General features: G+C 39.0%; 1 long non-coding RNA gene across 1 annotated transcript; it reads left to right on the top strand.

The window, feature by feature from the left end:
- LOC150055264 (uncharacterized) lies at positions 1-27,578 on the top strand. Its single transcript, XR_016537692.1, has 3 exons — positions 1-187; positions 23,889-23,999; positions 27,515-27,578. It is a non-coding gene; the product is annotated as an uncharacterized LOC150055264 (long non-coding RNA).
- Positions 27,579-27,910: the final 332 nt, after the last annotated feature.

The raw sequence follows: 27,910 nt of genomic DNA, 5'->3' as shown, positions 1-27,910 counted from the left end.
TCTTGAAAAAGAATGAAACAGCATGGTTGCTTCTCATCATCTTCAAATATTAGAAGAATCAACATTTTCCACATATGATCTGAAACTATAACTCTGGGAAGACTTTCAGTGCAACATCCATAGCTCAAGCAACTATAAACAGTTAAAGTAGAAATCATCAAAATGTAAAACTCTACTGTTTCAACAGGTACTATGAACAAAGTATAAATGATAACTCTTAGAAGCAATTGTGAAAACAATTTCTAACCTATCTCATAGTTGTAGTATATTGACTATAAAAAATCTCTTACAACTCAGTACTATGAAGACTATTAGATTAAATGGTCTAAATATTTGAATAATCCCTAATGCAAGAATACAAATGGCCAGTGATGTCAGAGATGCTCCATATTACTAATCATCAAGAAAATGGAGATTAGGGGCACAGAGAAATAACTACACTACAGTTCCCAAAACACCATTTCTAGAACAGAAAGATAACAAGTGGGAATGTAGGGAAATAGGCATCCTTTTCCAGAACCCTGAAACGCCTCAAAAAATTAAATGAAGCTACCACACCCCTAGCTATTCTACATGTATACTGCTAAAGAACTAAAACTATCCCACATACAATTTGAACACAAATGGTCAGCCTTGAAACAATGATAAGTGGAGAAGCCAGAAACAAACTGTCACCATAGTTTATGATCCCATTTATGTAATTGCTTAGACTAGGCAAACGAAGAGCCAAAAAACAGATGCTGTGGGGAGAAGTGACAGAATTAAGTCTTAAGGGGCATGAGGTTGTTGGTAGAAATGATGATAAAAGTTCTAAAAATAGTTAAGGTTTTTACAGAGTTGTGAGACTATGAAAACTGTTGAATGGTACACTTTAAAAAGTTTAGTATGCTATGTGGATATATTTAAAAATAGACAGGTAAATCATTCTACTGTATATATAGGTAAAAAGAAAACTTTCTTTTCTTTTTTTTTTTTGTCAGGGGGTCATGGGGTGTGAACTCGCCTGGGCACTGTCCCTGAGCTCTGCAGCTCAAGGCTACCATCTTACCCTTGAGCCAAGCCCCACTTCATGTTTTCTAGAGGTTAATTGAAGATAAGAGTCTTAGGTCCTTTTGTGCCCATGCTGGCTTTGAATCTTGATCTCAGATCTCAGCTTCCTAAGTAGCTAGGATTACAGGTGTGAGCCACTGTGCCCAGAAAACTTTCTTTCTCTCTTTCTTCCTTTCCTCCCTCCCTCTCTCCTTCCTTCCCTTCCCTTCCCCTTCCTTCCTTCCTTCCTTCCTTCCTTCCTTCCTTCCTTCCTTCCTTCCTTCCTGCCTTCCTGCCTTCCTGCCTTCCTGCCTTCCCTTCCCTCCTTTCTTCCCTTCCCTTCCCTCCCTCCCTCCCCACTCCCTCCCTCACTCCCCACTCTCTCTCCCTCTCCCCCCCTCTTTCCTGCCAGTCCTGGGGCTGGAACTCAAGGCACTGTCCTTGAACTTTCTCAAGGTTGGAACTCTACCACTTGAGCCACAGCCACACTTCTGGCTTTTTCTGTGTATGTGGTACTGAGGAATCGAACCCAGGGCTTTGTGCTCACTAGGCAAGCACTCCACCACGAGGCCATACTCCAGACCCCCTTTTCTCTTCTCCTAGCTTCACTTCGCTTCTCTTTTCTCTTCAGTTTATTATACATGTGTCCCATTTGGTCACAGCTGTGAACAGAATTCAGTCCAGCATGTCACAGGCCCAGGGCACCGGACGATCAGGGGATGCTTGGTTAAGAACAAGGTGGATGTCTTTCAGAACAGGCTTCCCAGTTCTAGATCCACTGGGAAATTGCACACAGCTAACAACTTGTGTTAGCAGCCCTGCTTCTGGCATTCCGGATTTCTGCTCCTCAATGGGGGCACAAGCTCATCTTTCTTCATCTTTCTTGCACTTCAGCCTGCACATTGGCTTCTTCCTCCATTTCTTCCTCATGGACCAGTAGTTTCTAGGAAGATGGTGCTAAGGCTGAGAACAAAGCCTTCTTCAGTGGGAATATGGACTGGTTAAAAAAAAAACACTGAGATGGTTATATGGTTGCACGTATCTATCAAATCATATAAAATATGATAGAAACAGGAAGGTTGAAGTTTGTGGCCTGATATATATATATATATATATATATGTATATACTCAATGTGATTTCTGTTTGCTTGAAAATTGGTAATGCTGAGTATTGTTTTCACATTATTTTTGGTGGCAACTCATGTATATTTTGGAAAATTCGACTTCAGTATATGGCCCTATTCTGTTTTCCTTGAGATAGGGTTTTGCTATGAAGCTTACTCTGGCCTGGACCTTGCTACATAGCTCAGGTTGGCTTTGATCATGTGATTCTTCTGCCTCAGGCTCTGTATTTCTGAGATTGCAGGAATATTCCCTCATACCTGATTTGATTGCTTTTCCTGAAAATTGATTATTTGCTTTATTTTTGCTATTGAGTTTCTGTTCCTGACATATTTAGGTTATTAATCCTTTGCTAGACGTGGAGTTTATAAAAATCATCTCCCTTTCTGTACTGTATTTTCACTCTGTTTATTCCCATTACCAAGCAGGAGTCTTTTAGGTTTATATAGTTCCATTTGTCTATTTTTTCTTTTATTTATGTGCTGTTGCACTCTTATCTAAAAATTCCTTTCCCATTCCAAAGTCATGAAATGTTTCCTCTGTTTTATTCTAGATGTTTCAGAGTTGTAGGTCTTACATTTAAGTCTTTAATCTATTTTGATTTGATTTTTATAACATAAGACAGAATAGAAATCTACTTTCATTCTTTGACATGTGAATAGCAAATTATCCTTGCACCATTTGTTGAAAAAAATTGTCCCTTCTTCCAGTGTATTATTTGCTTATTTGTAAACAAAAAAATCAGTTGCTGATAAATGTGTGGGTTTACTTCTATTTTCTGTTCCATTTCATTAGCCTATGTGTCTTATGGCAATAAAACATTTTGTTTATTTTAGTAAAAAGTATGTTTAGAAGTCAAGTAATGTATTATCTCCTGCTTTGTTCTTTTTTCCTTTAGAGTCATTTATTTTTTCCCTGTGGTTCCACAGAAATCCTAGGATAGTTTGACAGACATTGCATTGGATAGTATGGACATTTTAATAATATAGTCTTCAGTTTCATGAACACATGTTGTTATTCTGTTGTGTTTATGTATTTGTGTATTTGTGGGGGGGTGTGGGTGGGTGTGGGTGTGGGTGTGGGTGTGGGTGTGGGTGTGTACGTGTGTCCGGAGTTATTTTAAAAGACAATTTTAGCTGGGCGCCAGGGGCTCATGCCTGTAATCCTAGCTATTCAGGAGGCTGAGATCTGAGGATCAAGGTTCAAATCCAGTCGCAAAAGTCTGTGAGACTAGTATCTCCAATTAACCACCAGAAAACTGGAAGTGGCACTGTGATTCAAGTGGTAGGGCACGGGCCTTGAGTTGAGCTCAAGGACAATGCCCAGGCCCAGACTGACAAAAAAAAGAGTCAATTTTAACTACAGCTATGAGATCTTTGCTTTTATTTTAAAATACAAATAATCACATTATATAGAATCCAAAACTTGGTCAAGGACAAAGAATGTGAGGTGAGGCACAGCTGCATGTTTGAGTACAGGTTCCAAGTACCTGAAGAGCTCTGTGTGCTAGGGGCACAGCAACAGCAGGCCACGCGTCCTGGCTGGCAGCTGTTGTATGCAGGGAGACACGTTTAGAATTTGTATTCAACAGCACTGTAAATCTTCAGAGATTAAGGCTTTTCTCCATTTCCTTCTTGCACCAAGGGAAATGATTAAAAGCCACATTTGTATTTGTATAACTGCAGTTGATTATTGCTGTTTCACTCTCCAGACATTTAGGATGGAAGGGCTCTCTGTACCACATTTGTCACTTGGCCACTCAGCATTGTTGAGACAATAAGGATAAGTTACTAGGTCTTTTCAGAATTTACCCTTTGGTTTTAGATTATCTGCAGGAAACTTGGGGAGAGTTAGGGTGCCCTCCTGTCTTTCCTCAGAGTTATGTTTACTTGGTAGTCCTTGGACTTCACAGTTCTAATGAAGAGAGATGAGGGAGAATATCTGCATTCCTCTTGCCATTGGAATTGCCAGCGATCTACAACTTCCTTGAACTAGAATATATTTTATCTGCAACATGTGACTCTTCTTTCTGATCCTGACTATTAGCCAATAGGAAACAAGCTCTTCTCAACTCACAAATCAGTGGATAAAACAAGGGAGCCTACCTTTTCCTGTGTGTGAAACGAAACGCTACCATTTTGTGTGAGGCTCGCTAGTTGCACTTGGGCTGAGCTCACTTGTTCTCTTTGGAAGAAACATCTCCTTTTCAAGTAGATTATATCATGGATATTGCCTTTAAAATGTCTCTTCTATGAAGTTTTCTATAGACCTGGAGATCTTATATAAGGACAAAAATTGCAGCAGTATAAGAACATAGCTAGAGACTAAGAACTAGATTAGATGAGAACTTATCTATTGATGCCCTCTGCATTCTGTTTCGTTAGAAGCAAGTAGTCATTTTATACAGAAGTCTCCTCCATTGTTCCTTTTTTTTGTGGATCATGGCTCTAGAACTTGGCCTGGGCGCTGTCCCTAAGCTCTTCAGCTCAAGGCTACCACACTACCCTTGAGCCTCAGCCTCACTTCCCATTTTCTACAGGTTAATTGGAGATAATAGTCTCAGGTCCTTTTGTGCCTGGGCTGGCTTTGAACCTTATCCTCAGATCTCAGATTAAGGTTACAGGTGTGAGCCACCACCCAGCCCTACCATTGTACTTGTAAGATACATTTGTATTCTAATCCAAGCTGTAGTGGAGCTAAGCTTCAGTATTACTGAGAAAATTCTTGCTTTCAGGGTGGCATCTTAAGTTTAAAGATAAAACATTGAATAGGAAGGCTTGAGAAACCTGAGAGAACCAGTGCTATTTTAAATAATTACCCCAAGGATGATGTGATGTGTTGCTAGAGAATGACCACTCTAGGCTCTCTCATGGGAAGCTGTGGTGGACAACAATGGTTATTTTAATAGTATTTAGATTCCTTATTTTAATTTATGTTTGAATTGGGGAGAGTACAAAGTCTTCAAAGAGACACTTAGAAATACTCATTTGGACTTCTTATACTTCTTATGGTACCAGACCCAAGAACAGCAGGATCTCTTTTATTAGCCACTGTGGATCCAGCAAGAAAAACAAACTTATAGTCAGAGAAAAGAAACATTGTGTTGTCCTTGATTTAACCTTTCTCACTGACTCTAGCAGTTTGGCACCATTCAATTCAATGGGACAGAAGCAGAGAGTAGGGATTGAAGATTTGGACATGGTAGCAATTCTGGGCTATTCTGCTTTTATTTTTTTTTTTGCCAGTCCTGGGCTTGAGCTCAGGGCCTGAGCACTGTCCTTGGACTTTCTCAAGGCTAGAGCTCTACCACTTGAGCCTCAGCACCATTTCTGGCTTTTCTTCTATGTATGTCTTCGTGCATGTTCGGCAAGCACTCTACCACTAGGCCAAACTCCTGGCCCCTTCTGCTTTTATTTTATTGCTAGTCCTGAGACTCGAACTCAGGATCTGGTCACCATCCTTTAGCTTTCTACCATTTGATCCACAGCATCATTTCTGGCTTTTTCTGTGTATGTGGTATGGAGGAATTGAACCAAGGCTTTGTGCATGCTAGTCAATCACTCTATTACTAGGCCACACTCCCAGACCCCATACTCCCAGTTTTTTCAGGTGCTATTTCTTGTGTTGTTCTTTGTTTCTCCATATTTTTTCATTTCTTTTGCTTTTTTTTTGTTGGTCATGGGGCTTTAACTCTGGGCTTTGACTCAAGGCTAGGACTCTACCACTTGAGCCACAGCTCTACTTCTGATTTTCTTTTTTTTTGTAGGTAATTTTTTTATTGTACTTGCCAGATAGAGGATACATTACTTTTCACACATTGATACCCCTTCTCATGTTTTTGTCCCCATTTCCCTCCTTCAAACCCCGCTCAATCATTTTGTTTCCCCCCTTCCCTTTCCTATTTCTTTTTTGTTTGTTTGTTATTGCCAGTTCTGGAGCTTGAACTCAGGTCCTGAACACTGACCTTGGGCATTCTCAAGGTTAGAGCTCCACCACTTGAGCCACAGCACCACTTCCGGCTTTTTCTATGAATGTGGTACCAAGGAATTGAACCCGGGTCTCTGTGCATGCTAGGCAAACACTCTACCAGTAGGCCAAACTCCTGGCCCTACTTCTGGTTTTCTGGTGGTTAATGGGAGATAAGAGTCTCATGGACTTTTTGAACCATGATTCTCAGATCTCAGCCTCTTCATAGCTAGGATTACAGGCATGAGCCATCAGCACAGACTTCTCCATGTTTTTGTCAGCTGTAGTTAGTATACAAGTTATTTTGATAAACCCACATAATGTGTTGGGAACATTCGCCCCTCCCTGAATTCTTAGCGTAAGAATGTGCTTGCATAGTTCCTTGCTCTAAGGGAAACATTTTGTAATTAAGTCACTAAGCAACGCATGCATGCTTGTGTTGATATGCAAACATCCTACTACCGGACCCCCTACCCCGAACAGTTCCTGTACCCCAATCCCCTCTTCCCTCTCCTGAAGAGGCATATAAATCCCTCTGTGACAAATAAAATTTGCACCTTGATCAGAACTCTTGTCTTGCTGCCTTCTTCATGTCTCCTGTCTCTCATTCCTTCCTCTAGGTTCTTGATCCTAGTTGACATCCCGCTGGACGGGACAATAATGCATGCAATGTATCATGCCAATTTCTCTGTCAAGTTCCCCCATTCTCGCTCCACACTTCTCCAATCAGTGCTGTAAGCTTTGTTGCTCATTTTTCACATCTATACATATTTTTGCCATTTCTAAGCAAAATATATAAAGATTGCTACTTCTGGCTTCCATCAGTAATTATAATTCACCTCTTGGAAATTTAGGACTGCTCATGTTGAGTTTTATATTCTTTCCTCTTAATAAAGTTAATGTAATTGTCCTGTCTTCATATTCAATTTACATACATGAAAATGAACTAAGTAGCTTGTGGGGATGAGTGGAGTTGAGATGGACAGAGGGGAGAGAGTGATGAAAACGGTAAGGTACATTGTACTCATAAATTGACATGTCCAATTGAAATGCCTTTGTCCAACTACTCAAATACAATAAAGAAATTAAGAGAAAAAGAAATGAGAATAGAGGAGAGCTAAAACAGTTTTACCTTTTCAGTCACTTTGCTGAAATAAAAATCTCAAAAGCAGACATATAGGAAGGGTTAATGGGAAAGACTTCCTTCTAGCAAGGAAAGAAATTTAATCTGCACGTAAACTTCATATTACAATCTCACCTCCAGTTCTAACATCAATGCACTTTTTTTGTTTGTTTTTTTGCCAGACCTGGGCTTGGGTTCGGGGCCCGAGCACTGTCCTTGGGTTTTCTCAAGGCTAGAGCTCTACCAGTTGAGCCACAGCACCACTTCTGGCTTCTTTTCCATGTATGTGGTGTACCTATGAATAGAACCCCAGTCTTTGTGATGCTAGGCAAGCACTCTACCACTGGGCCAAACTTCTGGCCCCTACACTTCTTTATAAAAAATACTTTAAGGTATGTTTTATGGTAATTGGGAAAACATGAACATCTTAAGAGGTGAAGATATAAAGAATTTGCCAATAACCCAGTATATAAGAAGTAATTAACCTAGAAAATTGGATGATATTATTTCATAAAACCTTTGGAGCTCAAGGTGAGGTGGCTCACACCTGTATCCTTGCTATTCAGGAGGCTGGGATCTGAGGATCTCGGTTCCAAGCCAGCCCAGGCACTAAAGACCATGAAACTCATCTCTAATTAACCACTAGAAAATGGAAAGTGGGGCTGTGGCTCAAGGGGTAGGGTGGTAGCCTTGAGCTGAAGAGCTCAGGGACAGCATCCAAGCCCAGAGTTCAAGCCCCATGACAGACATAATAATAATAATAATAAATAATAATAACAACCTTTGGAGCAAAGGATATTCTTTAGTCCCTGAAAGATGCAATCTAACTACTTTCTCAAGAAGCAATATTTAAAGCAAGACTATTTATCCGAAGGGTGAGGTACAATTTTAGGTGGTTTTGTATATACAACGAACTTTGATGGAAGAGTCCATAGATCTTTTTTACTGAAAACTTCAATATATTTCTTAATGAGTATTCCTACTGGTGCTGTGACAGATGGCAGATCTTTCTTCTCTGTTCTTTTCCCTTCAATTGATTCTATACCCTTGGCATTTGATACACTAGCTCTCGTGCTTTGAAATACATCACTCCTTTCAATATGATGAAAAAGTTCTTTCAGAAGTTTTTTAATGCCTTAAAATATATTAGGTATCAATGAGGTCTTTGTGCATTTGAATTATTGCTAACTTTACAAGACAGGGTAAGCACATGGAAAAGATATGTTAAAAACCATCAGTATTTCAATGCTGGTTTCCTTTCTTGGTATCAGTGGAGCTACAGCTAGAGCTCATATAAGTCTCTGCAAAAGCATATGCTATACCATTTTAGAAGCTAATATTTCTTTGATATTCTAATCAATATAATCTACCCAAGGAATCAATGTGCATGCCCTTTAGTAGAACATATTTGCATCTACTTCTTGTGCATCTATACCAACATTGCTATGGTAAAATATTTACAGTTTGTTTCAGTTTTAGGTTTCTAAATGTAGACTCTTCAAATTAATGTTTCTTGTTTAAACCATTTGCATGTCATTATCAAACTCCCATCTTTCTTTAATCTCCAGGTTTTCCTGTAACATAATCGTTGAGGATATTCATTATTCCATGATCTATAATTTTGAGAAAGTCAGCTCTCAAAGCTCCAGAAATTTACTTTTGAAAGAGTCTACTTTGGATTCTAAAGATTTCCAAGTAGGTTAGCAGAGGTTTTTTTTTTTTTGTATTATATTTTCAATATGTTTCCTGAGTGACATTTATGTTATGCTAAATACTTCAAAGAGATACATTTTTATACTTTTTATTCAACATTTCTGAAAAGTCCTGTGAAAAGCTGCTCCCAAAGGCCACACCTCCAAAAATGCACATTTAATGAATGTCCAAATTAGATAAATGAACATTATTATCATTATTATTTTGCCAGATCCAGTGTTCTTCCATTGATGGAAAGCTTAAATAGAAGAAGGGCAGTTGTGAACTGCAGATTTTAGCAATGTACAAGGAATCAGAACTCTATCTTCTACTGCATCTAAAATTGAAATACTAGGTTGAGAAATTCAGTATTTTTGTCAACACTCTTTTCAAGCCATGAAAGCACTGCAAATTACATTACCATTGTAAATCACAGATTGCAATAGAAATATCTCCTTCCTATTAAGGCAGAGGGGGACACAGTTTTACCTTTGGCTATTTGTATTTTATTCTACTGTTCTCTAAGTGGTTTATTTTTAAGTTGAACAGGCTTCATTTTTAAAAGTATCAGAGAATTGAATCTTTATTGGGTCTTTGTAAACTCGAGAAACAAGTATGTTCCTCAAAGCATCTTTCTGTGGCTTCAGCTAGGCTGTAGGTCACAGGAGTACATTTGGATTTAATAAAGAAAACCCACAAAGAACATTGCAAAACTGAAGATGTGGATAGCTGCAGTTTACTCTGCTGCACTTTGGCTCTGTTTAGCATCTTTAGAATGGAGTTTCACAATTTGTTGGGTGAAGTTGTAGGAAACCAAGCTTTATGCTCCCTGGGGGCCACAAAACACTGCTGTTTTAATTGGAAATGGTTATAGTAACAACATATCTGGAACAGGTTTTATTTCCAGTTTTTTGACTAATGTAAGTAAATATTATCATAACATAATTTAGATACATATTCTCTTTTGACATTGTTGAAGAAACAGATGGAAAACGGTTTGTCTTAAGACTAGATAAAACTGCATCAATATTTAAATTCTTATCATATGTAATTTTATCAGCATCAGATGCTACATAAATCACAAATAAATGAAAATTTCTTGTTCCTCTAACATATGAAAATCATGCTTGAATAGCCAAATAGATGTTTTCTACAACTGAGTAAAGGAGATGACATAAATCAAGGTATACCAGTTTGACTGCTGTTTTAATAAGGAACGAGTCTTTATGTGACCAATGTAAATTTTACACACTGCTCCTATCCAGTATTTTCTTCAACAGAGAAAAAGAACAGTTAGTTTGTGTTTTAATATGAGTTCAGATACTTGACAATATTTGAATAGTTGTGCTTCTATATATCTTTTAGCTAATCAAGCATATCTTATATGGTTTAAAAGAGTCCCATTTTAAAAAGAAAAAAATGATCCCCAAATTGAATTTGATGATAGGCTTTCAATTCTATGAGAATCCAGGGGATGTATCTATATATTACCCGCCCCCTCTCTGTCTCTTGCCAGTCCTGAGGCTTGACCTCAGGACCTGAGCACTGTCCTTGGGCTTTCTCAATGCTAGTATGCTACCACCTGAGTCACAGCATCACTTTCAGCTTCTTCTGTGTCTGTGGTATGGAGGAATCGAACTCATGTGTCTAGACAAGCACTCTACCCCTAGGCCATACTCCTAGCCCTGTCTACATATTTTTCATCTTCAGCTTGACCCAAAGATTATTAGGATAAATGTTTTGTAAACCACGTAGGGTATGGGAGATTTCTCTTAAGCAATTGGAATCAGTTGAGTAGCTGGTTATATGTAGGGTATAATGTTTTCTTGAATGTGCAAGTGAGTGACTAAACCACTGAGAGCAAGCTTTCAACAAATATTATCACCTTTGAGTACAGATAGATTAAATTTCAGGAATGCTCTCTCCAAATTGTATAGAAATAAGTGATAGTGGGGAAGGAGAAGATACTCTGTATTTTGTGGGTTTTTGTTGTTGTTGTTGTTCTGGAAAGTTGTCACCTCTTTAGATGGCATAAGATTGAGAGAAGGTCATGGGGTTAGGTGTTATACCAGGCCTGCAGCACATGTCTATGTAATCTCTTTAGCAGAGGACTAGCTAAAGGGTTAGACTAGCGTGGGGTTCTGAATGCAAGAAAAGTAATTCATCACTGAGACAAAATACTAGTTCTATATACTGGACATGAATAATTGGGAAATTGATGACTTAAAACAATTGTGGTTTAGAAGTAGCAGCCTTATTTCTGGTGCTTCCTTTCAACAAATCAGGTGGTTATAGGATCAACTTCAGGTTGATAAGGGTTAGAGTGGAGTTTTCTTTGGAGCAAATGTTCTGCATGGCCCAATATACTGAGTCTGTAATTTCAGCGATAATCTCTATGTAGTCTGATATATATTAAGTCTATGATCTCAGCTAAGGTTGTAATTCTTTGGTCAACCTCAGACATTACAGTATATAAGCCTGTATTTTATATGCTTCATCTTTTCTTTTTTCTTTCATATGATAAAGACAAATTGGATCAACCAGGTCTAAAATCAATGACAATCAATGTTTTTGTTTTTGTTTATTTGTTTTATGAGAAAAAGTCTCATTATGTAGTCCAAGCTGACTTCAAACTTGTTTATATGAGCTATCACTGAACTCATGATTCTCTAGTCTTTATCTCTAAAGTGTTGAGTTTATAGGCATGTGCCATCACATTGGCTCAAGAACAGATTTAAAACACTGTTGTCCAGGTTGGAAGATAGCGTCGAAACAATAGGGACGCAGCCTAGCTCTCTCCCACAAAAAGAGAGAACCAGGGAGTCCCATGAGCCAACTACCTTGAGAAATCCACAACAACAAACTCAAGAAGTAATGGAGAAGGACTCAAACCAGAAAATAAACCCAGATAAAGCTTACACCCAACTTTCTCAAAGAATTCGGAATGCGAGGACCCCACCCCATCCCTCGCTGCTGGCTCCAAGGTGGGAAGCCCCGACTGCAGCAGAAACCATCATAGGACCGGGCCAGCAGCAGAAGCCAGACGCAGGAACCAGCGCAGACCAGAACAGCAAGCAGCGGAACCCAGACGTGGACCACAGGCGGCGGCTGAGATCTGAGGGGAGTGAATGATTCTCCAACACTGTGGAGCAGCTCACAGCCAAACGCGAAGAGTGAGTAGCCAAGCGGGTAGCCCAGCGGGTATCCAAACCCATCGGGAAAGCAGAGCTGGTGGCCAGCTATAGAACTTAACTGAGACCCCTCCACCCCACCTGAGAAAGACTGGCAAGTGAGGGGGGCAAAGAATTTAGAATCCTGTCCCCTCCTTCAACAGCCCCCTTCCCCAGGCCATTGACTGGAGACTGACAGGCAGGCGGGCGCTAAGACCCGGCACCCACCCCACCAAGGGAGGTGGAGGTGTCCCTACTCCCACCCGCCGAACAGGTTCCTCTCCCAGGCCACTGGATCTGGAGAGTGGGGGGGTTGCTGAGTCCTTGCCTTCCAACAGTGGGTAGGTGTGTGGGAGTCTAGGAGCCAGCATTTGTCTCACCCAGATCTTGAGCCGGGCACCCTCCAGCTGTGAATCCCCAGCAAGAGAGCACCAAGGGGCCCCCACAGTCACAGACTCTCTACCAAAGGTGCAGAAACACAGCAGGGATCTGAAGGGCCGACCAGCAGCCAAGCTTGCCTTCTGAGAGTCAGAAAGGCGAGGCTCCGCCCTCGGAGCCCATGTCTTGGTGGGGCCCGCCCCTGGGAACAGAGTGGAGACCAGCTGGTCTAGCTGAGAGCTCCTGGAAACTCCCAAACCCCAGACCCTTGGCCAGGGCCCGCCCCTGGAAGCAGCGCAGGAAAACCAACCATTCACCCAGCGCGCTGAGACTGAAGCGCGCAGACCCATCCCACAGGCCCACTGTGAGGCCACTGGTTGGGCTGAGAGCTAGTCGTGCAGCAGCACACAGACTCTGGGAACAGGCCAAACACCTGCAAAAAACTGCAAACTCTGACCTAATAAGCAGCACAATCAATTTGGCTGAGAACCACAGGTATTCACATATTCCCAGAACCACTGGTCCCAATCCAAGTAAAGACTACCACCTACCCACCACAGAGCAAACTACAAGAGTTCTCCATGCCCAGGAGAGAGCAAAGATGAATTACAACATACATAAATAATCAAAGTCCCACACAAAGCCCGAAAGGAAACAAGAGCAAAGGGATGAGAGAGATGTCACCATCCCAAGAAATGACACCTGAAGAGACATGAAATATGACTCTAATCAAGGAGATGATTTTGGAAATGGCGAATGAAATTAAGGCTGAATTCCAAAAACAAAAGCAAGAAATTTCCAAGGAACTCTTCGAATTCAAAAGAGAAGTCAAAGTAAAGTTCAATACCCTCTCAGCAGACATGATCAGCTCAGTGTCCACAATTCAGGCAAAAATGGAGGCATTAAGCAGCAGATTGACTGAGATGGAGAATAGAACATCAGGAATGGAAGTTAAAACACAAGAGCTGGAACAGAGAATCACCACCTTTGAAAGATTAGTCAGAATCCACCAGAGAACTCCAGGACCTGGCAGATGCAGCAAAGAAATTGAATCTTCGTATAATAGGGATTGAGGAGGGCGCCGACTTCAGGACAAAAGAATGCCACCCTTATTCACCAAAATCATAGAAGAGAACCTCCCCAACCTCAAAAGGGAAAATACTCACATTATTGAAGGTTTCAGGACTCCAAACAGGCAAGATCCTAGAAGGAACTCATCTAGACATATCAGAGTAAAGACACTAGACCGGAATACCAAGGAATTGGTCTTAAATGTGGCAAAAATTTGAATTACAGCAGATCTCTTCACGCAAACTATAAGTGCAAGAAAAGCTTGGAAAAACATCATTGATGTCCTGAAGACCAACAACTGCCAACCCAGACTGATATATCCAGCAAAACTAGCATTTACATTTGAGGGAGAAACAAGAATATTTCACTCCAAAGAGAAGCTTTATGAAAACATGCACACTAAACCAGTGTTACAAAGAATACTAATTAATCGAGAACAAATTGTAGAACATCAAGAACCCACATCAAGAAGCAAATATCTATAATTCATTAAACACAAAAGGGGAAAAAATAGAGAGAGAAAGAAACTTAGAAGTAAAAATAAATAGTAACAATGGACACTGACCACTTCTCCATAATTTCCCTAAATGTGAACGGGCTGAACAATCCAATCAAAAGACACAGAGCAGCAGACTGGATTAAGAAACACCACCCATCCATATGTTCCCTCCAAGAGACCCACCTCGCCACCAAAGACAGAAACAAATTCCAAGTGAAAGGATGGAAACGAATATTCCACTCCAATGCACCATGCAAAAAAGCAGGAGTAGCAATCTTAATCTCCGACAAAATTAACTTCTCAGTAAAATCAGTACAAAAGATAGAGACGGCCATTACGTATTAGTAAAGGGTACAATCCATACCCCTAATATTACAGTTATAAACATTTATTCCCCCAACACGGGAGCACCCAAATTCGTCAAACAAACTTTCTTAGACTTACAGAACAAGATAGACTCAAACACAATCATCGTGGGAGACCTCAATACACCACTCTCAACAAATGATAGGTCAACTCAACAAAAGTTAGCAAAGACACCATCGACTTGAACGACACCATAGCCCAGCTGGGCTTAACAGATATACACAGAGTCTTCCACCCAACCTCGAAACTTTTTACATTTTTCTCAGCAGCACATAGAACACACTCTAAAGTAGATCATATAATAGTTCATACAGAAAACTTAAGCAGATACAAGAGGACTGATATAATCCCATGCTTTCTATCAGACCACAGTGGAGTCAGACTAATTCTGAACAATGCAGTCAAAGACAAAAAGCATTCAATCACTTGGAAACTGAACAACAGACTTCTGAATAACTCCTTGGTAACAGATCAGATCAGAAAAGAAATTAAAGACTTCCTTGATTGTAATGACAATCAAGAAACACCACAAAGGAACTTAAGGGACACAGCAAAGGCCATTCTAAGAGGCAAATTTATCGCACTAGGAGTGCATATTAAAAAGACAAAAGAAGAGCATGTAAATAACCTAAAAAAACTGAAACATCTAGAGGAGAAAGAAAAAATTAATTCTAAAACAACTAGAAGGACAGAAATAACAAAAATAAAATCAGAAATATCAGATATTGAAATAAGATCGATTATACACAAAGTTGATAAATCAAAAAGTTGGTTCTTTGAAAGAGTCAACAAAATAGACAGACCCCTGGCAAGATTAATCAAAAAAAGGAGAGGGAAGACTCAAACAAGATTAGAGACCCCACGGGAACAATCACAACTGATATCCAAGAAATTCAGTCCATAATGAATAAGTACTACCAGGGCCTATATTCAAAGAAACAAGAAAAGCTAGTAGAAATGGGTGATTTCTTAAATAAATATAGGCTACCCACACTGAACAACAATGAGGTAAACAAATTGAACAAACCAATCTGTTACAATGAAATTGTGGAAGCAATCGGGGAAATGCCAACCAAAAAGAGCCCAGGTCCAGATGGTTTCACTGTGGAATACTATAAGAAGTTTAAAGATGAAATAGCATCTATACTCTTGAAACTCTTTTGAGAAATAGAAACAGAAGGAGCAATAACAAACTCATTTTATGAAGCTAATATTACTCTCATCCCCAAACCAGGGAAAGACCTAACAAAAAAGAAAACTACAGACCTATCTCTCTAATGAACACAGATGCAAAACTCCTCAATAAAATATTAGCCAACAGAATCCAGAAACAAATTTAAAAAATCATACACTACGATCAAGTAGGCTTCATCCCACAGATGCAAGGCTGGTTTAACATTCGCAAATCAATCAATGTAATGCATCACATCAATAGAGGTAAGGATAAGAATCATATGATAATTTCTCTGGATGCAGAGAAGGAATTGACAAAAACAACATACATTCATGTTGAAAGCACTAGAAAAAATAGGAATAAGAGGTACATTCCTCAAAATAGTTAAAGCCATATATGAAAAACCTACAGTCAGTATTATACTAAATGGTGAAAGACTGGAACCATTTACCTTAAAATCAGGAACTAGACAGAGATGTCCACTCTCTCCAACTTCTCTTCAATATAGTGCTGGAACCCTTAGCCAGAGCAATAAGACAAGAAAAGGACATCAAAGGGATCCACATAGGGAAAGAAGAAATTAAACTATCCCTATTCAGAGATGACATGATCCTCACCTTGAGTAACCCAACAAACTCCACTCCCAAACTCCTAGAATTAATAAACCACTTTAGCAAAGTGGCAGGATACAAAATTAACCTTCAGAAGTCAGTAACCTTCTTGTACACCAACAATACACAAGCAGAAGGCCAAATCAAGAAAATGATCCCATTCACAATAGCTCCCAAAAGAATAAAATACTTAGGAATAAACTTAACCAAAGATGAAAAGGAATTATTCAATGACAACTATAAAAACCTAACGAAAGTAATTAAAGAGGACACTAGGAAATGGAAAGACATCCCATGCTCATGGCTAGGGAGAACCAACATAGTGAAAATGGCTATACTGACAAAATTGATATACAAATTCAATGCAATCCCCATCAAAATCCCAAAGACATTCTTTATGGAAATAGAAGATACAATCCAAAGGTTCATATGGAACAAGAAAAGACCTAGAATAGCCAAAACAATTCTAGGAAAAAAGAGCAATGCTGGAGGTTTTACAATACCAGACTTCAAACTCTACTATAGAGCCATAGTAACAAAAACCGCTTGGTATTGGCACAAAAACAGACCAGAAGATCAGTGCAACAGAATAGAAGACCCAGAAATAGAACCACGTACCTATAGGCAACTTGTATTTGACAAAGGAGCCAAAGATATACAGTGGAACAAACACAGTCTATTCAATTATTGGTGCTGACAAAACTGGGCAGCCACATGCACAAAACTAAAAATTGACCCTAGCCTTTCACCATGCACAAGCATTAACTCAAAGTGAATTAAAGACCTCAACGTCACACCGGAAACCGTGAACCATGATAAAGTAGGAGAAACACTGGAACTCATAGGCACAGGCAAAAGATTCCTGAACAGAATCCCAGGGTCACAACAGATTGGAGAGAGACTCGATAAATGGGATTACCTAAAAATAAAAAGTTTCTGTACAGATAAAAACATAGTCACAAAAGTAGAGAGACAGCCAACCAACTGGAAAAAGATATTCACCAATAATACATCTGACAAATGTTTAGTATCCACTATCTACAGGGAACTCAAGAAACTAATTCCCCCCAAACCCAACAAACTATTCACTAAATGGGCAAGGGAACTAATGAGAGACTTATCAGAAGAAGAGATTAAAATGGCAGAAAAGCATATGAGAAAATGTTCATCATGCAAATAAAAACAACCCTAAATTACCACCTTACCCCAACAAGAATGGCCAAGATTTTGAACTCAGACAATGACAGTTGCTGGCGGGTTGTGGAGAAAAAGGAACCCTGCTACACTGCTGGTGGGAAAGTAAACTAGTTCAGCCACTCTGGAAAGCAGTGTGGAGGCTCCTTAAAGAACTGAAAATAGACCTTTCCTACGATCCCGCCATGCCACTTCTGGGCATCTACCCTGAACATCATAACCCAAGATATGATAAGGACACCTGCTCAGCTATGTTCATCTCTGCACTATTCACAATAGCCAGGTGATGGAAACAATCCAGATGCCCTAGTGCTGATGAATGGTTACAGAAAATGTGGTACACACACACACACACACAATGGAATTCTACATAGCCAACAGACAAGATAAAATAATGGCATTCCCAGGGAAGTGGATGAATCTAGAGCAAATCATGTTGAGTGAGACAAGTCAAGACCTAAGGAACAAAAGGTGCATGGTATCCTTAATATGTGGCTATTAAATCCAAAGAGTACAAGAGCGAGGACTCAATATTTGCATACCCAATGCTATGGACATGGTAATGGAAATATAAACATAACTATATAGACATAAAAACCTATGACTCTATAGACATAATGTTTTATTTCATAAATTAATATGTTTCTATGACATATAAACCTTAAGCCTAATTTGGATTAAGTTCTAAAAACAAAGTCCCAGTCATTGTATATAGAGATTCCCTTCTTGAACACTTGTTTGTTAAACTTGTCATTTAAAATATGATGTAAAAATCAATATTAATAAATTCTTTAATAAAACAAAAAACAAAAAACCCCCAAAGCACTGCTGTCCATGTATAACCTACTCCATGGAAAAGGAAATGGGATGAGATATAAGAAGTGTTCCTGTTTAAGTTCTAAGGCAATTGTGAGGGAACAGTTGCTGGAATAAACTCAGTAACTACCTTTCTACATCTTGTCTTATATACCTTATCTACTAGCTGATAAGAAGTAGCTGGGAAAGCTTTGCAAGTCTAACTTGAGAACATGGCAGTATTTTAAGGCTGTGGCTTTAGACTGAATTCTAGCCATTTTTGAAACCTCTGCTATCTATTTTCTTTGCCACAATAGGCTCCCCAAAAAGTGTTGCAGGTTTTTTTTTTTTTTTGCTCTGTTGAAAAGTTAGAGATTGTAGTGGCTATCCAAAAAGTTCACAGAATATTGAACTTATGTTGCATTTGCCTTGTGAGAGAAGAGGAAAATAATTTCTCCACATCGAGGCAGTTTGTGCCAATGAAGTACTTTACATGCATATTTTCCTTATATCAACTGTCCAACTGAATAGTCCGATCCTGGCTAGGTACTGCTGGTAGTGAAGGAGTGACTTCCTGGGACATGCAGCAACCGTACAAGAAGCTACAGAAAAGTTGAATACCCTGAGCTGAGCTGAAGGAGAGTCCTGAAAAGCTGTGAGGGCAGTTGCTAAGCTTTTGGGTAAGGCAAAAGGGATCAAAATCTGGTGCCTTTTACCTTTCTTCATTTTTTAAATTTTTTATTGTGATTAATAGAAGGGTTACATTATATTCACCAGATATAAGGTGCATTACTTCACAAACATTGATACCCTTTCTCATGGCATGGTTCCTATTTCCCTCCCCCTTTCCTCACCTGCTTATCTTGATTTCCCCCCTTCCCTATCCAACTTCAAATTACCAATTAAGTACATATAAAATATATCAGATAACAAGGTGAAATATTGTAACAATATGAGATAACCAAGGGACAGCAAAAGAGATGAGAGATAACAGTACATTAAGGACAACAGTCACTTATTATATGGCTTTTGTTTCCTTATCCTGGAGGTCCTTACATTTAGTGTCATACTATTTGGCCTAATGTCTGTAGATTTTGTTCTATTGTAAATCTCTGCTAGGAGAGCCCAAGGTTTCTAATGATTATGACAAATGAGGGAGACTATTGGGCCTATGTTCCTTTGAGTCTGGTTTACTTCACTTAATATAATTTTCTCTAAGTCTTTCCATTTCCTTACAAATGGGGTGATGTCATTCTTTCTGACAGGAGCATAGAATTCCATTGCGTATAAATACCACATCTTGTTGATCCACTCATCAACTGAGGGACATCTGGGTTGGTTCCATATGCTTCGCTATGGTAAAAAGTGCTGCAATGAACATCGTTATACTAGTGGATTTAGTATGCCCTTGTTTCTGGACGATTGGGTAAATGCCAAGTAGTGGAATTGCTGGGTCATAGGGGAGCTCTATGTTTAGTATTTGAGGAACTGCCATACTGCTTTCCATAGTGTTTGAACGAGTTTGCACTCCCACCAATAGTGTAGTAGTGATCCCTCCTGGCCACATCCCCGCCAGCATGTGTTTGTTATTAAATTTCTTGATCCTGGCCATTCTAACTGGAGTGAGGTGGAATCTCAGAGTTGTTTGATTTGCCTTTCTTTTATGGCCAGAGATTTCGAGCATTTCTTCACGTGTCTATAGGCCATTTTTATTTCTTCTTCAGAGAAATCTCTCTTTAGGTCTTTGGCTCATCTTTTAATGGGATGGGTGTTTCTTTGGAGATTAGTTTTGGAGTGATTTGATTTTTTGAGCTATTGGTATATTTTAGATATGAGGCCTTTGTCTGTTTTATTGTTAGTGAAGAATCCTTCCCATTCTGTGGGTGTTCTATTTAGCTTACTAGCTATGTCCTCTGCCATTCAGAAGCTCTGCAGTTTAATGCGGTCCCACTTATGCAAACTTCCTTTGATTTGTTTTGTTTCTGGGTCTTCATTAAGAAAGTGTTTACCTGTTCCAAGGAGATCTAGTGTATCTACTATTCCTTCTTGTAAAGTTTTCAGTGTATCTGCTTTTCCTCAAGGTCTTTGATCCTTTTGGAGTTAATCCTGGTGCACGATGACATAGAAGATTCCAACCTTAATTTTCTGCAGGTGTTTAACCAGTTCTGCCAGCACCACTTGTTGAAGAGGCTGTCTTTATTCCATTCTATTTTTTTGGCTCCCTTATCCACATTCTCTCTCTCTCCCTCTCCCCCTCTGTCTCTCTTTCTCTCCGGCTCTGCTGACCTTGCTCCTATCACTTGCCATTCTCAGGCTGGTATCAGCTTCATTATCTGCTGTGATTTTAAAAGGAAAACTGGGGCTGTCAGTGCTTCTGATGTGCTGGACGTGTCATATTGGCATCTCTGCCTTTAGGAAAAGTGCTCCTGCTCTAAGCCCAGGGCTCAGTCTTGTTTAGTTTTGTGTGAAACTCCATTTAGAAGGATTAAGTATGGGCAACACAAGTTTCTCAGAACAGGAAATTGGTTCTGTGGGGGAAGGAGAGATATTCCAAATCACATCTCTTGCATACTTGCATGGATTGAATTGAGCTATGTGCTCATGGTGGTTGTTCAGTCATGTTCCAAAGATTTGGGGGCCATGACAATTTGTTATCAGATGTAGACTGATGTTCAGTCTAAAAGGAAATATTTCACTTTAAAGTTAAATTAACATGTAGATGTGTCTCTCTACCCATACCTTCCCCCATAAAATTTATTACTTATACTGTGCTTGTCATTATTTTATCTTCTTTTTCTTCTATATTCACAGTTTCAGCTTTAGCCCTCAAAGCCCATTTCCTTTCCTGATTATCTTAAAATTTTGATTACCCTTCTAATTGTGTGATCTAGGATGCTTCATTTGATTCCGACAAAAGAAAATTTTTGTTCTATTCAGTTTTACTTTCCTTGGGCTTTGCTGTAATGGAGAATCACCTATGTGATGAGAGATTTCCCATGATTTGGTAGGTAGGCAAATCATAAGAAGTTAATTATCTGTTTCTCAATTTCATCTCTACCTCTGCATACTGCTTAGCTAAAGGACAAAAAAATCTAGAGCTACTACATCATGCTTACTTGGTAAGACCATTTTTATAACTAACTTTTAGTTAATTATTAAAATGCTAGCTAAAATTCACCAGCTGCTTACCATGTTCTAGTAATTTTATGCACACAGTGTTACTTAACCATATCTTTGTGGGAAGGGACAATCTTGTGAGAGATTATTGTTCCTTATTCTACATCTTATGGTGAGGAATTAAAGTCAAAAACTCACTCAACATCACAGAACTGAGAAACAAAGGATCTGGGATGTGGTGATTCTCTAAGAGAGAACTTTAATCACCACACACTACCTTTATTATCTCTTCTTCAACCTCTGCCCCTCCTTTCATATTTTTCTAGATTAAAAAAGAATTTGCTTTGCTTGAACTAAAAGTGCTGCAACAGATTATTATGAGAGCTAGAACCTAACCACTGTCATTTTTATTTTTCAAATCATTTTTACTGGATGTAATTTACTTAGGATATTACATCACATTTCATGTGGTGCTTTAAAAATGTGTGACCATGACTCTAATTAATGTGTAGAATATTTCTTATCACCCAACAGTTTTTCTTATGACCCACTACAATCAACATCCCATTCATTCTCCAACCTTTGACATCAGTGATCAATCTTATTTTGTTACTGTGGAGCAGTTTCCTTTCTCTAGAATTTAATGTGTAGAAAATGATATACTAGGTACTCTTTTATGTTTTGTTTGTTCCCCTCAATTATATTTTTAAAAAACTCATCTATGTTGATTGATACATTATTTCTTTTTGTTGCTGAGTAGTATTTAGTTTTATGAGCCTATTTATTCATTTACAGGTTTTTTTCCCCTGCCATTTGCGATTGGCTATTGAGCCCACCCTATGAATTTTTAATTTAAGACATTACAATATTCAGCTCCAAAATTTCTATTTGTTTTTATCGTTTCTATTTCTCTACTGAGATTTTATTTCTACTCAGTTATTAAGAACATATTTTCCTTTGGTTTGTTACAGCTGCTTTATTTATCTTCTACATTCAATACAGCTCAATGCAATTTTTGTTTTTTTCCCTTGTCTGCATCTTGTATCTTTCTAGCAGTTTTAGTTGCATAATGAAAATCAATGGTTACAATTCCATTTGTTTACTTGACCTTCTCTAGAAAAAAAATTCCACTTAGCCATTTTAAAATTTATACCATTAAGTCAGTGGGACAAAACTTTCTCGGTACTTACTGTATCCCAGGGTTGAACTGGATTTGGTATAGGAGAACAGCTGAGGAAAGATCTTAAATGTTGCATATTTGGGAAAAGAGAGAAGTCACATATCTGTAAGGTATCTCAGTTGCAAGAAAACAGAGAATCTCCATTTTGGGAGGTCAAATTGGGAATCTACAATGGAGAACCAAGGTCTGCAGGTGGACTCCTGTCTCAAAGACCTAAAACCCAGTACACAACATGAAAAAAGCTTTTGAAGACAAAGAAAACATGTGCTTGGAGTGGAGACCAAGCCTTAACAAGAGTGGACCTTAGATGATGTCTGCCACTTCAGGTACTGGCAGAGCTTTCCATTTAGGCATGTACGCCTCAAACCTTACATATAGGGAGACAGCTACAGGGATAAGTGAATGAAAAATTTAGGGAGAAAAGGAAGGCCAGCATTCTCTCTAGCCAATTTTCTAAGGTTAAACAGCATGACATTTGCAATTCAATCGAAGGCCTCTCTCACCTAAAAGACTTTTCAGCACTAAGTGAAAGCCCCTCCACCCAGCAAGGCACCAGGATGGCTGTAAGAAGTTACCTAGAATGCAGCCTTCCCCATTTCCCTCCCCCTACCCCATGTTTAAAATCTTGAAGGAACTATTGCTCATGACCCATCTAGGTAAGCAACAACATAAGTAATCTAAATACTTACCATTTCCAATTTTTTAAAAATTATGTGTTGTGCCAGACACATAGTTCCAGCTTCCTAGAAGAAATATGTTGGAGGCCTGTGGTTTGAGGCTAGCCGAGCAAAAGACTTGATTGTGAGCAAAATAAACATAAAAAGCAAAAGGACCAGGGGTTTAGGTCCAGGGTTAGAACATTTTCCAAACAAGTACAATGTCCTGAATTGAATTACCAATAGTAAAGTTAAAAAAATCCCAAACTATCACTGTATTGGAGAACTCTGGGTAGGTAGAAGTTAAGAGGTTACTTTTCATGCCCAGAAAGAAATGCAGGGATCCAAAGAGGTTCAAATGTGTGTCTTAATAATTCAGTTTGGTCTTTGAATATGATATTTATATGATTCTTATCTCAGTCTAAGTTACCTATAATATAATTAGCCATCAAATTACACACACATACCTACACATGCATGTATGTGCACATACACACAATTTCCAATTTTCTCCAATTTTCTGTTTTTATGGACATGCCTCCTAAAACTTTTGCCAGGCTGAGTATCTATGATCCAGCTTTGGGTTTGAATACAGTCTTTGGTAGCCTGAGTACCACTGTCTGTACCCCATAAAGTAGACATCCGAGTACATGTATTGAGAGGCTGTGACATATGGGGAATTTTTTGTTTGTCTTTATTAAACATGATAGTGATTTTATCATGACTTTTATTCTCCACCTTTCAGAAACATCATCAGGAACATTGAATCTCCAATGTGCTTTTGCCTGTACTAGCAAACAGAGTATAGTCTGAGGATTTGCAGCTACTAATGTCTTTCCTCTTTTGGATAGTCAAGGTATGAAGACACTGTTATGGTTTTGCCTTTGCAGATCTGGTCAGAAAGTCATTAAAGGACAGAGAATACCAAGGAAATGCTCAATACCATAAAAGAAAGGGTGATTTTTCTCCCCTTTCTTTGTTTAGAAGATCCAATGAGGGTTTTTGTTTGTTATTGTTATTGTTATTGTTTATGTGCTAGTAATGAGTATTTTGGTGGTTAATTAGAGGTAAGAGTCTTATGAACTTTCTTGTCCATGATCCTCAGATCTCAGCCTCCTAAGCAGTTAAAATTTCAGGCACAAACTACTAGTACATGGCCCATGCAATTTTTGAATATCCTTTGAAACTTCTCTTGCTTCTCCAAGATAAGCCCTGGTCTCATTTTACTTTGATAAGATGCCTATATAAATAGCTAAACTGTAAATTTAGACTTTTTTTATTTTGCCCATTCTGGGGCTTGAACTTTGGGCCTTGGTGCTATTCCCAAGCTTCTTTTGTTCATGGCTATCACTCCCACTTGAGCCACATTACCACTTCTGCCTTTTTCTATGATTAATTGGCGATTAGAGTCTCACAAAGTTTCCTGCCAAGGCTGGCCTTGAACCATGATCCTCAGATTTCAGCCTCCTGAATAGCTAGGACTATAGGCATGAGCCAGTGGCACCCAGCTAAACTATAAACATAGGAAAGAAATAATTAGTCAAAGTTTTTTTTCTAGTACAGAATATGAATAGAACTTAGCATGTACCTAATGAATAATTAATTGGCTAAACTTGAGAGCAATGTTAGCTGAAGAGTGTTGTATTATTGATGAATATGCTTATATAAAATGTGATGGAGTTGACTTGCTTGTAAGAATGCCATTTTAAACCCAAGGATAACTCAATGCCAGAAAGATGCTTGTTATAAACATATCACATGCAAAGAGGACCTCTAGATGATAAGGGTGAATAAATGTGAAGGCTAAGTCGATGTAAGGAGCCTGAACAAAAATAGCAAGATTTTTCTGTTTAGCCATTGAAGTAAACAGGAAGCATATATATGCCCCCTTATTATACAAAGATAGAGTTTAGCTGTTAGTAAAGGCAATTAGAGTGAAAAAAGCCAGGGTAACTAAACCTTACAACTGATCCTTCATTGCAGATGTAACTGAAAATATGCTGGCTTATTAACTTGGGCATTAGAAAGTTTTGATAAGAATAGAACTATAGTCTGATTCTTTGTGCACATTTCCATACATTTTGAAATTGAAATGAAGCAATTCATCCAGACTGCTTTTCTCAACTCCCTGTTAGAAGATAGCAACATCTTTCATATGGTCCTCAATTTTTTTCTAGAATATGTGTCCATAGCTTTGAGTTTGGGTACAGATTCTAAACTGGATCACATTGGATGCTAGTGGCTCACATCTAAAAACCTAGCTACTCAGGAGGCTGAGATCTAAGGATTCTGGTTTGAAGTCAGTTTGAGCAGAAAAGTCTGTGAGACTCTTATTTCCAAAAGCTAGAGTATGGATAATGGTTCGATTGTTAGATGTCCACTCTGAGTGGAAAATCCAAGTGAGAGTACAAGGGCCTGTAAGCTGCAATACAGACACACACACACACACACACACACACACACACACACACACACCAAGAAGAAACTGAATCTCATAACAGTGCATACCTGTAATGCAAGCACTGAGTCAAGGTGATCTGATGAACTGAGTCAAAGGAAATGATATTAAGTACAAAGAGCAATACTTAATGCTCTTTCTTCTTTTTCATTCTTCCTACATGCTTATAGAAAGAATCTTAGAAATTTTTCTGCCTATAACAATGTAAGCTGTTAAGTAAAGAAATATTCTGTAAAATTAGATGCACTTGCTCCTGGATGTGGAAGAACCAAAGAATCTAATCTATACCCAATTTGCAGCTTCATATCCATGGTCAAAAGCAGAATAAAAGCCAGGCACTGGTGGCTCCCGTCTGTCATCCTAGCTACTCAGGAGGCTGAGAGCTGAGGATCACGGTTCAAAGACAGCCCAGGCATGAAAGTCCATGAGACTTTATTTTTACCAGTCCTGGGCTTGAGCTCAGGGCCTGAGCACTGTCCTTGGACTTTCTCAAGGCTAGAGCTCTACCACTTGAGCCTCAGCACCACTTCTAGCTTTTTTTCTATATGTGGTACCGAGGAATCGAACCCGGGTCTTCATGCATGCTAGGCAAGCACTTTAACCACTAGGCCAAACTCCCAGCCCCAGTCCATGAGACTTTTATCTTCAATTAACCACCAGAAAACTGGAACTATCGCTGTGGCTCAAGTGGTAGGGCAGCAGCTTTGAGCTGAAGAGCTCAGAGATAGCACCCAAGGTCCAGAGTTCAAGCCCCAATATCAGCCCCCAAAAATCCCCCAAAACAACAACAACAAAACCAAATCAAAACAAACAACAACAACAACAATAAACAGAATAAAAGCAAGTCTACAGAATTTTCCTTGTAGTTACATCATTTCACAAAGATCCTTAGATGAGTCAAGCTAAGAAAAGCCATATCTTATCTCTATTCAAAGCCTTCAGTGTTTTCTGAACTCATTGTCTAGATAAAGCCACAAGCAATGAGGTTTCCAGAGGGTTTTTCTTGATTTTTTTTTTTTTGCCTCTTGGGGCTTGAACTATGGACCTGGGTGCTGTCACTGAGCTTTCATGTTGAACATTAGTATTCTACCAATTGAGCCACAGCTCTATTACTTTTTCTTTAGTAGTTAATTGGAAATAAGAGGGTCTTATTGGAGATTGAGGGTTTTACCACTTGGGCTGGCTTCAAACCACCTACCTCAGATCTCAGCCTCCTGAGTAGTTATGAACTACCAGCACCTTGCTTAAAATTGTCATCTCTAGGCCAGGAGTTTGGCCTAGTGGTAGAGTGCTTGCCTAGCATGCATGAAGACCCAGGTTCGATTCCTCGGTACTACATACATAGAAAGAAGCTGAAAGTGGTGCTGAGGCTCAAGTGGTAGAGCTCTAGCCTTGAGAAAGTCCAAGGATAGGGTTCAGGCCCTGAGCTCAAGCCCAGGACTGGCACACATATGCAAAAAATTGTCATCTCTAACTGCAAATACCTTTAGCTTCAGAAAATCAGCCCACAAAGCTAAATTTCAACCATTTATCTGAAAATATGACATGTACAAATAAAACTATCATGTCAGGCTTTTGTGGTTTGTAAATGATGAAGAAATGCACATTAGGAATCACAGGAATGATCTGAAAAGTGTTTATGCCTTGTTAATAGCTTCTGCTGGGAGGCAGCATACTGGTAGTTTGGGACAGGGGTGGAGTTTTTATGATCAGATTGCGTGAGCATGAATTCCATTTTCTTACTGTGATCTTGAGTAAATTACTAAACTAAAATTTGTTTCTTCTCAAATAGTCTAAGAAGCAAGAGTTATTACTAATGCACTGCATGTCAAATGCACTAAATGATAGTCATTACTATTATTATTGCTAAATTGTCTCTTCTTCTCCTCGTCCTCCTCCTCTTTGTTTACTAGGTGCTGGAAGCAGAATAATCTGATCCTTAAGGATACAATGGGTGAAGATCATAATAAAAAGTGCTGATATAAATAATTTTGAAAACGAGTGGAGTTCATAAGTCTAAGGGCAAAGCAACCTAGAATACACAAGAAGTACATTCTAGGTGGTAAAATTGTCTCCCATATGGGTGCAAGTTGAAAGGTCTGACACTTCTATACACATCTACTGGAATTGGACTATTATGTGACCATAATGTAAATGAATGGTATGAGATAGATTTCTTACTCTTGTAGTGGGAATTTCATTGACAAGCAAAGAGAGATAAATAGCCCAGTCCCTGCTATAATGATTTAAAGTTGGGTACATTAGGAGGAATTGAGGTTTAACTTAACATAGATGCAGATGGCAGAGTT

The sequence above is a fragment of the Megascapheus bottae genome, chromosome 14 (genome assembly GCF_031878675.1).
Source record: "Megascapheus bottae isolate mThoBot1 chromosome 14, mThoBot2.hap1, whole genome shotgun sequence".
NCBI lineage: Eukaryota > Metazoa > Chordata > Mammalia > Rodentia > Geomyidae > Megascapheus > Megascapheus bottae.
This window is presented reverse-complemented; position numbering and strand designations above follow the sequence as displayed.